General features: G+C 47.8%; 1 long non-coding RNA gene across 1 annotated transcript; it reads right to left on the bottom strand.

The window, feature by feature from the left end:
• Positions 1 to 525: 525 nt before the first annotated feature.
• LOC311599347 lies at positions 526 to 8,889 on the bottom strand. Its single transcript, XR_014779870.1, has 3 exons — positions 8,763 to 8,889; positions 6,695 to 7,009; positions 526 to 1,974 (listed from the first exon to the last, which is right to left on the bottom strand). It is a non-coding gene; the product is annotated as an uncharacterized lncRNA (long non-coding RNA).
• Between the last annotated feature and the right edge of the window lie 1,311 nt (positions 8,890 to 10,200).

Raw genomic sequence — 10,200 nt, 5'->3', positions numbered from 1 at the left:
ATATGAAATTCAGCTCCTACTTTATTCTCTTCAAATTTTGTGATGAAGATTATCATTGTCCTTCAGAAGTCAAGAGACGCTTTAATGTAGTTGTTACTCTGTCACAGAAATCATTGTGCAGTTCATGGGTTGATGTTTTTGGTTTTATTTTATTTTTTGGTTTTTTGGCATACGCCTTTAATCCCAGCACTCAGGGCAGAGGCAGGCGGATCTCTGTGAGTTTGAGGCCAACCTGGTCTACAAAGTAAGTCTAGGACAGCCAAGGCTACACAGGGAAACACTGTCTCAAAAAGACAAAAACAAAAACAGTTCATGGGTTGAAAGTCAGTGACAACACTGGGCAATAGTGGTGCACGCCTTTACTCCCAGCTCTCAGGAGGCAGAGGCAGGCGGATCTCTGTGAGTTCAAGGCCAGCCTGGTCTACAAAGCAAGTCCAGTACACCCAAGGCTACACAAAGAAAGCCTGTCTTGGACAAAAAAAAGTATTTTAACCATTGAGATATAATAAGAATAAATTAATAAAATAAATTTTTAAAAAAGATTTATTTTAAATTATACATAAATGTGTTGTCTCCATGTGGGTTTGCGCACAAGTGAGTACAGGTGGCCGTAGAATCCAGGAGAGCATTGTCAGATGCCCTTGAGTTGGAGTTACAGATGGTTGTAAGTGGCCCAACATGGTGCTGGGAAACAAACTGGGACTCTCTGGTAGAGCAGATGACAATCTTTTTGCTTTGTTGTGTTGCTTTTTCGAGACAGGGTTTCTCTATGTAGCCCTGGATGCCCTGGCCTCACTTTGTAGACCAGGCTGGCCTCGAACTCACAGAGATCCACCTACCTCTGCCGCCCAAATGCTGGGATTACAGGCGTGCGCCACCACACCCAGCCAGAAGACGCTCTTAACCATCTCTCAGGACAGTGCCACTACTTTGGTGCAAACTAAAAAGGTGGTTTTATTTTTTTTGTTGCTTTTACAGCATCACTTCAAATATCAGCCCCTGTCTACCCTCCCCCCCCCCCAAATAAATGCAAATAGCACCTTAGGAGTTATAAAATTGCTGGCCACTAATGGACTCATGGAAGTATTCTGGGGTCCTCCGAGGACCACCAGCCATACTTGGAGAACAGCAGCTCTGTGTTATACCATGACCCAGACTGAACCAGGAACATTTCACACGAGCTGCTGACCTTAAATGGTCCCTTTCTGTCCCCCTTAGAGTCCTTGAATTCCTAGTCCCAGCTTTGATGTTCACCAATAACCTCAGATCCATCAAGCCAGCCCCGAACATGGACTGGGTAAGCCTCAGTTCACCTCCCGTAGATCTCTGGCTTAGGGAGGGGCTGAGACTTGACATCCAGAACGCACGCCGAGAACCAGGCAAGGCACTGTCCAATAGCATTCCTCACCATCTCTATTGGCCAGCGAGGAAAGCGAGGCTGTGGCGGAGGGACACCACCTAGAGTTCCCAGCATGAAAACTCATATTCCTGTCTGCTCCCACACTCTTTCCTGGCTGCCTGACTTTCCTCCTCCCGATGCTCTAGTCGCTGAGGTCCTAGCATGCTTCGTGGGCCAAAATTTCCTGAAATGAGAAAATTCCCAGCACTGGCTGAGCTGGCCACATGAATCTCTCCGAGTCTGAGTTGCTAATGATCACAAGTCACTCAGATTTTGGAAACTCTGAGTCACGTCAGTCCCTGGCACAGATAATTGATAAAAAATCTACAAAGGGTTGCTTCTGCCGTGGTGCACGCTTTTAGTGACTAGGGTACACAGGCGCTACTCCCGGGGCATATTGCCCGCTGAGCTGTAAGTTGGTCATCTCTGTCTGGGCTGCACAAAGCTTGACATCCTCTGGGCCCCCGTTTCTTCCCCTGGGAGAGCTGCAGTCACACGGCAGCATGGCAGGATACAAGCAGGATGAGGATCACATCCTAAGACTCGGTTTCAGGAAAGTTCAGCTGAAAATAAACCTGAAGTCAAAGTAAATAAAGCATTAGGAATATTTTGGGAGAGCAATTCCACTAAAGGCTTGCTGGGGGGTGGGGGGTGGGAAGGGGAGGGGGTACTATTGTCTGTAGCCTTTGTTGTGTGGTTCTGTCTTCTGATACAACTTGTGAGGTGCTCCTCCATCCATAGCTGACATTTGTAAAGGCGGGAATGAGCCGTGTTTAGGGAAATTACATCGTTTCTTCTGAGGGAAGTGTGTCCTTTAAGCACTAGGTTGAGATAGGGCAGAGAGCCCGAGGGAGACTCAAGGCTAGGACAATTAAAGTCGGATGGACGGAGCGTGTAATTTGTGCCCAGGGACCTGGGGAGTATCAGGTAAGAAAAACTCCACTGCGTCACACAGGGTATGCCAGGTAGCCTGGTCTCCACAGGGCTAGAAGGTAGACACTTGGAAACTATGATCTCACTGGAGGAAAAGAGAAAGAATGAATGCTCCTGCAGGAAGTGCAGGGCTGTGCACAGTGGCCTAAGGGCAGGACATGTGTTTAGCATATGTAGGACTCTAGGTTCAACTGCTAAAATAAACAAGAATAAAAACAAGGCTGGGATGAGATAATACTTGCACAATAAGTGTTATCTCACTGTGCACTTGTTAGCAAATCAAACGGATCCATCATTGTGATTAATGCAATCCTGCATTCTTCATTCATCCAACCGAGATGTAATTAATGTCTGTTATCCCCGCCTAAGTATTGAGACTATCACAGTGATGAGAAACTAAGGGTTCCCTTAAGTTGCTTTCAAGCTAGTGGGAAACACAATGATAAAATAAAGCAATTAAACAGTCTGTTGGGGAAGGAGGGACCAAGAAAGGCTTCCTGATAACCGTGAAAATTGGCCTTCATAGGAGGAGGGAGATGGTTCACTGGGCGAAGGCACTTGCTGCCAGGCCTGGCAATCTGAGTTTGACCTCTGGAATACACATGGCAGAAGGAGAGAACCGACTCCTGAAAATTGTCTTTAACCTTCATGTAAGTGCCACAGCCCATTGCACATACAATGCCACACTCAAATGTAAATACATGTATTAGGATGATAAAAGAAAGCGGGTGTGGCAGAGCACACCCGTAATCCCAGCACTCAGGAGGCAGAGGCTGGTGGATCACTGTGAGTTCAAGACAAGGCTGGTCTATAAAGCAAGCCCAGGACAGCCAAAACTACAGAGAGACTCTGTCTCAAAAAAACAAACCAACCAACCAAACAAACAAAAAAATACTTTAAAAAAAAAAAGTAAATTGACCTTATTAAAATCCTAGAGAGGCCGGGTGTGGTGGCGCATGCCTTTAATCCCAGCACTCAGGAGGCAGAGGTAGGTGGATCTCTGTGAGTTCAAGGCTAGCCTGGTCTACAAAGCGAGTCCAAGACAGCCAAGGCTATACAGAGAGACTCTGTCTCAAAAAAACAAAACAGCCAGGTGGTAGTGGCACATGCCTTTAATCCCAGCACTTGGGAGTCAGAGGCAGGCGGATCACTGTGAGTTTGTAGCCAGCCCGGTATATACAAAGTGAGTCTAGGACAGCCAAGGATACACAGAGAAACCTTGTCTCAAAAAAGGAAAAAAACAAAACTCCCAGAGAGGAGGTGGCTGGGATTTTGAAAGCTGGAGGCAGGAGTTGATTATAACCCCATTGACTTACTTCCGTCTACTTAAACTCTTCAGAATTCTGGGCGTGGTGCCTCACATCTTCAATCCCAGCACTTGGGAAGATAGAGCCAAGTGGATCTCTGTGGTTTCAATGCCAGCCTGATCTACATAGTGAATTCTAGGGTACCCAGGGCTACATAGTGAAACTCTATTTCAAAACAAATCAAAAACAAAAAAATAAACACTTCAGAATAGGTAAAACGTGTGTGACTTCCACTTAAACACACGAGAAGCAGTAGATTGTTGGAACTGACGTCGACGAGCAATTTGAAGCAATGGCGGAAATCTAGGTGGCGCTGTTCTTTTAAGGTTTGGAGACAGACCTGGGGTTGAATTCCATTGTTGCCACTTGGACAAGTTACATAACATCTCACACAAACTCAATAACGCGGCTACCCAATCAGATCGTGAGGATGAAGCAAGTACAGGCAATCAGAGGCTGCTAAGAATCGGCTCTCTCCAGGTGAGCTTACTGACAGGTTACCCATCCCCAGGGGCCAGCCGTATGTATTTGCACACACCGGAAACACTAAATGGACTTGGCAGGTTGCATATGGTATACACGTGTATGTGCATATGTGTAATAACAAGCGATCAGAAGCTTGAGAGTGGTTGGGGCAGAGGACTTGGAAGGGGAGGGGGAAGAGTGGAAATTATGTAAATACAGTACTCTTGTATAAAATTCTCAAAAAACAAAACAAAACAAACAAACCATACACACACACACACACACACACACACACACACACACACACACACAAATCTTGGGAAAGGTTGTGTGAGAGAAAACAAAGCCCCTGGCACAGAACACTCTCCTCTTTCTCTGAGGTCAAGTAGAGCATCTCTCATCTTTTAATTCCCTCATTAAGTACTTCTCTGGGCCACCAGTCCTTCCTCTGAGCTGCTGCCCTCTCTCACCTTTGTTATGAGAAGGCACCGGATGTCTGTCTCTGTTGGTTTGAAATGCTTGGGGACCTCAGCCTTTAGCCTGCTCCAGCGTCTTGCCTGGCTCTCCTGTCTTCACGTACAGCTGAGAGGCTTCTTGGTCTCCTGTATCCAGCCCTCTGATGCCTGTCAACTGTCCTGCTCCTCCATCACACTCTGTGTTTGCCTCCGGGGGTCTGAAGGCCCTTCCTCTACCTAGGATACCACATCCCAGCTAACTATAAGTTTCTCCTGCAGGTTAATGCCTCTTCCCCCAGGTGCCTCCCAGAAGTGTCAGGCTTCTACGTTTCTTCTAGGAAGCAAACCGAGAGTCCCTGTCCTTCCTCACCACAAGCAGAGCCTGATCTGTGCTCCCATGACCCTGTCCTTGCATTTCCTCTATGTAGCACAGACTGTTACTGTCTACGTGGACATACCCATCACAAGAGAGAAAGCTTTTTGCTGTTGTTGTTTTGTTTTGTTTTGTTTTGTTTTGTTTTTGAGACAGGGTTTCTCTGTGTAACAGCCTTGGCTGTCCTAGACTCCATTCGTAGACTAAGATGGCCTTGAACTCACAGAAATCCGCCTGCCTCTGCCTTCCAAGTGCTGAAAGTAAAGGCGTGCACCACCCACCGTGCCCAGCTAAGATAGAGACCTTTTAGGAGTATGTTTTATAGCTTTTACCAATTGTCTGTTCTATCTGAATGAATGCACAGCTGGGGCTGCTGGCACTTGCTTGCAATCCCAGCTATGTGGTGGAACATTGCCAAGTCAAGGCCAGTAACCTAATGAAACCTTGTCTCAAAATACGAACTGAAAAGAGGGCTAAGGATAGAGATCAGGATAGAGTGGCTGCCGAGCTGTGATTGGTCCTAGGCTCAGTCTCCAGTATGAGCAAGCGGGGGAAGACTGGATAAATAGACGGATTAGCGAATGCACGTTTCCCCAATCTCCCAACTAGTGAATGTAGAGATGAGGTTAAAACCACTGTCAAAGCAACGGTCCAACTCACAAGCTCTGGTCATCCTGCCTCAAACCGACATGAAGACTAAAGTAGAGAGGACCTGCAGCCCCAGAACAGCCTCCCCTTCCAAGCCTCTCACACACGCCTTCTATGACATCTGCCTAACATGGACTCTGTTGGGTCAGGAAATTACATCCCTTGAGGACTGAAGGACTTCTTGTGTTGTACAAAATCATTATTGTTTGGGAAAATGTTGGCTCCTCTGATTCAGTTGACATCCTTTTTTTTCATAGCAGTGATAAGCAGGGGTCTTTCCTGGGTCCAGGACTGCCTGGGGACAGCATTTGGAGAGTGGAAAACACCTCAGTTCAACAGAAAGTTCCTGGAATTTTGAGCAAATCTGGTTTTTTTTCCCCCCTTAGTCACTCAAATACATTGAGCTAACCTTCATTCTTTTGTCAATATTTGTGAACTGAAAATACAACAAAGTGTCCCCTGTACTGTTCAAAGTCTAGACATTGACTGATGTGGTACTAAGAACAAAATTTCCTGAGAACAAAAAACACAGATTTCAAAATTGGCTGTAGAATACTGGGGCTTTTGGTTTTGCAGAGCTCAGCCCATGATGGAAAGAGTTACCCTGCCAGCTGACCTGAGTGAGACCTGCCACAGAGCACCCTGCGGAGCCAAGAGACGGAGGCACTTGAATGTCACCATGGGTAGTGCTCATGTTTTCTGTTAAGGGCGCATCAAATAGATCCTCTCTAGTCCTGAGCCCTGAGAAATTCTATAACCAATCCCAGCACTCGGGAGGCAGAGGCAGGTGGATTGCTGTGAGTTTGAGGCCAGCATGGTCTACAAAGTGAGTCCAGGGCAGCCAGGGCTACACAGAGAGACCATGTCTTAGGGGGAAAAAAAAACGATCAACAGAGATGTTGAAGGTCTGCCACTGGTGACCAGGGAGCCAATGTGAGAGACATGTTTACATTCCGTCCCTTTTTGTTTTGTTGTGCAGGACCTTTAACCCTACACTAGGACCCAGCCATACTGTCTTTCTCTGAGTAACCAGAGATTACTTGTCCTTTCATGCCTCACCCAATCTTCTTTCTAGGGGACTCTTCTTGAACCATGCAGTGCCTGTCATACCTACCTTTTATTTGCAGAGGGCATCAGTGCTGCCTCCTAGTGTCAGTCCTCCCACTGGTATTCGGGTCTATCACCACCCTCGCTCTGGAGGTGAGCCGAGTTCACAAATTCCACTCCTGTCCTTGGCTCTGTTACAGGAATCGGAACCCAGGTTTTGCCTCCTCTTGGTCACTGAGATTAGGAGGATGTGAGGAGAGGCCGCCCGATGGGTCCCAGCTTGACTTTACAGGTTGAAAGGGATGTTGTTCTTGCTCTCATTCACCTGAGCATATGAGTGAGAAGTTATGGCTTCCGTGCCTCCTGGCATCCATGTTGTGGCCTGGAGAGAGAGCGGATGAGGAGTGAAATGTGTCTGCCTGCAGGAGATGAGAGCTGAGAGGATCCTAGACTCACAGCAAGAGCCCTCCAGGGGGCAACGTCAGAAGCCTCCCCATCTTTGAATCTCACAGTTATGGGGAGCCAATAAACTCTACTGCACAAACCAGCGTGGGCTAGGCTTGCTGTAACTCATCACAGCAGGTCTCCTGGGTGACTCAATTGCCTCCTGGAGCTCCCGGAATGGCATCCAGACGCCTACCTTGCTATTAAATGCCCACTAAACTCTAAGATCAGTGAGTGCTCAGGGCCAGGGCTGGGTTTTCATTGGCCCTCATAGTGTTTGCCCCTGCTAAGCATCGCTCTAGCATATAGCAGGCACTCTTGAGTTTTTTGTTTTGAACAAGTGACCCAGGTCTCTCTCTGGCTTACGATCTGGTTCCCCAAGGCAGGGGGGGGGGGGGGCCAGGGGGGGGCTGCTGGAGTCCCCCTGCATCTTCTGTCAGAGCCACTTCTACACACAAGCCTTCTGGTGCAGGCCGCTTCCAATCCTCACAAAGACCATCATCAGGGAAAGGCCAGCAGGTCTAACCACAAGGCTGTCTCTGTCCAACCGGGAGTCTGACACCCAGGCTCCTAAGGAGGACAGTGGCCAGAAAGGCTCAAGGTGCAGAACTTTATGAGCCCTCCCGAGAAGAAGCCTAGAGAACATGCTGGAATTTTCCACATAATCATGTGATGTGGACCATGAACACAGAGGGTTCCCATATGGGTGGAAAGAACATTTCACTTCTTCTGCACTTCTGGCCGTGACTTCATGGCTGCCTTCAGCTGTGCCCTTCTTCCCACCAGATCCCTGGTTACTCCACTCTAACCAATTGTGTCTTCCTTCTCTGCAAAGTTACTTTTCACTATCTCATTTCTTTCTCTCTGCTCCCCTCTCCAAAATATGAGCTCTTCGTGAGAGTGGGGCCTTTGTCTCATTTATCATATCTTTTGTCAAGAATCCCATGGGGCTAGGGAGATGATGGCTCAGCAGTTACGAGGCAGCACTGCCCTTGCAGAGGACCAGAATTTGACATTCCAGGTCCAGGTGGACATTCCAGATCCAGGTGATCCAACATGCTGTTCTAACTTCAGTGGGCACTGCATTCACATACACACATACACACACACACAGAGTCACGCATGCATGCACACATGCACGCACGCGCACACACACACTTAAGAGACACATCCCATAGTTTGGGTGACTCAGTACCCTCCTTCGCAAAGGAACATTCGAGTGCAACCTCAGCAGGATAGGCCCCTCATGCGGACTCAGTCCCCTCCCCCACAACCACCTAGTGCCCAGCATACGGTATTTCCGTCATTGCCTTTATCAAAACAAAGGATCAAGTGTGTTTGTCTGAGGATGCTTGTTGGTGACAGAGTGCAACTAGGCCACTCTCTGTTCCCTCTCCAGGGTGACAGCTCCCAGGCTGTAAATGGATGCTGGGTTAGGGAAAGAGAGATTGAGTCTGCCGGACTCTGAACAGTGGGCATGGGGAAGATGAAAGCAGAGAAGGAATCTCTCTGACTGGAAGCAACTCTACCAGGTAAACGAGGTCATTTCGAGACGGTGAAAGTAGAGTTTTTACAATATTGTAAGCTCTTCAAAACCAGTTGTCTGGTGGCGTCTGTATCTGACCTCCAGTCCCGGTCCTGGTCCCGCTGACTTCTCCACTCCCCATCTTACTGAACCAGGCAGAACTCACCTGCGTATTTTTAAAGCACCAACAGTTTCAGTATCCAAATCAACTGGGTGTTTGAGAAGCCATCCCAGAGCCTCCAGGTTTGTTTGTCTTTTCAATGCATTAATTATGCAGTTTAATGAGGCCTCAGCAGCCAAGAGCAGCCTTTGTACTGTAGCAGGCCTCTGGCTTCCCTCTCTCTCTCTCTCTCTCTCTCTCTCTCTCTCTCTCTCTCTCTCTGAATTATTACCTTAACCATGCCCTGGAGACCTAAGGAGACCGTTTATTTTGACTGGTAGATTGTTAAACTACAGGAGGCAAGCCAGAGCCAGCGCCAGGCTGTGATTTCCATTGCTCCTCGGGCCAAAGCTGTGGTGCTGAGAATAGCCAAGGCCACTTCCTGCTAAAGGAGGAAATGGCAGTTTCCTCAAGTCCCGGAAATGTGGCTTCCTCTCTGGTGCCTAACTCAGAGTTCACCCATTAGACAGTCTCTTCCCACCCCAAGTCCGCGGGGCTGGCTCCAGTGTGGAGCCGACATCCTGCTTCCCTGAGGAAGTGGCCCAGATTGGAGCCGCCACCAGGGTCTTTGAGTGGTGTGTGAGTAGGTAGCCCGGCAGGAAGGCACTGACACGGGGTGACGATGCTAAGAATGGTAGCCAGCACCTCACCCACTCCTCCAGGAGCCTCACCCACTGCTTTTTCCTGACCCCAGGGATCTCAGCAAACCTGCGGAAAATTCTCACGGCCTCAGAGGCCATGTCCTTCTCGTGTCGCTTTCTGCTTTTGTCACCAGTGTGTGCTAATTGGATGTTTTTGTAGAATATAGTGTGATTATGCGTGTTTGGCGCGTGTGTGTCTTGTGTAATGATGAAGCCCAGGTAATTACCATTTCCTCCTTGAACTGTTACCATTTCTCTGTGTTTAAAACTTAAAAATTCCGGGCCAGCCTGGTCTACAAAGAGAGTCCTGGACAGCCAATGCCACACAGAGAAATCCTGTCTCAGATAAATAAATAAATAAATAAATAAATAAATAAAAATCCTCACTTTTGTATTTTGTAAGTAAAATCTACCGGTGTAAAGTATTGTAAACTGTAGTCACCCTGGTGCGACTAGAATTTATTCTTTCTAGCTAACTAGACCGCCCCATATCCTTTGATCTCTCTTTCAACAACATTTCTGTTTCTTTCTCTTCCACCAGTCACCAAATGGAAAAACTCCAATTCCAGGGGCCAGTGGCCCCACAGTTAACAGCACGTGTTGCCTGCTGCAAAGGATAGGACTTTGTTCCCAGCACTCACATGGTGCTCACAGCCAACTGTAAATCCAGTCCCAGGGGATCTGATGTCCTTTCTTGGCCTCCATGGGCGTCATTCACTCACGTGGTACATAGACATACACGCAGGCAAAACATTCACACACGTTAAAGTAATGTGTTAATTAACCAGCTAATTCGTTGAGAA

Source organism: Acomys minous (genome assembly GCF_964271855.1).
Source record: "Acomys minous genome assembly, chromosome: 6".
Lineage (NCBI taxonomy): Eukaryota > Metazoa > Chordata > Mammalia > Rodentia > Muridae > Acomys > Acomys minous.
Note: the sequence above shows the minus strand (reverse complement) of the source record. Positions and strands in the feature narration are given on the sequence as shown.